Below are 556 nucleotides of genomic sequence, written 5' to 3' on the forward strand. Positions count from 1 at the left end.
TGTTCTGACTTCGTCAGATTAAGGAGTACTTTGGTGTAATCTTCGACTACTTTTCTCTCAGACACTGCTTGTATATGTTTCAAAGTCACACCTTGATAAACTGAAGAGATTTAAGTTTTCCTTGGGCTCATAATTTTCTTTAGCACTGCATCAGTTTCTGTGACCCTGATTCAACCACCCCAGATTTTCAGCTTTCTAAAGGGCAAGTGCTACAGATCTCAGACTTATTCCAATGTCAAGCTCACATTTGTAATGTACCAATACAATTGTAGGTCTCGCTTCTCTTTCTTCTTTGATCTTTCTATTGGAGCTGGGGGAGTTCTGTTTGGCCTTTTGCCATCTTGCCATTTTTCAGGGGCCTCTGGGCCTTTTTGTCTTTTTCCTCTCTTTTCTCTCTGGGATCAGCTGTTGGAACAAGGTGCTGTTCCCTGGGACTAGCTACTGAGTGTGAATAGAGCTTGTGAGGAATTGCACTGAGTATCTTTATTTTATATTCAATTTCTATTTTCTATATATATTTACTAGTAGTGTATTAGTATTTTGTTATTTTATGAAA

Source organism: Patagioenas fasciata, chromosome 1 (assembly GCF_037038585.1).
Source record: "Patagioenas fasciata isolate bPatFas1 chromosome 1, bPatFas1.hap1, whole genome shotgun sequence".
NCBI classification, from domain to species: domain Eukaryota; kingdom Metazoa; phylum Chordata; class Aves; order Columbiformes; family Columbidae; genus Patagioenas; species Patagioenas fasciata.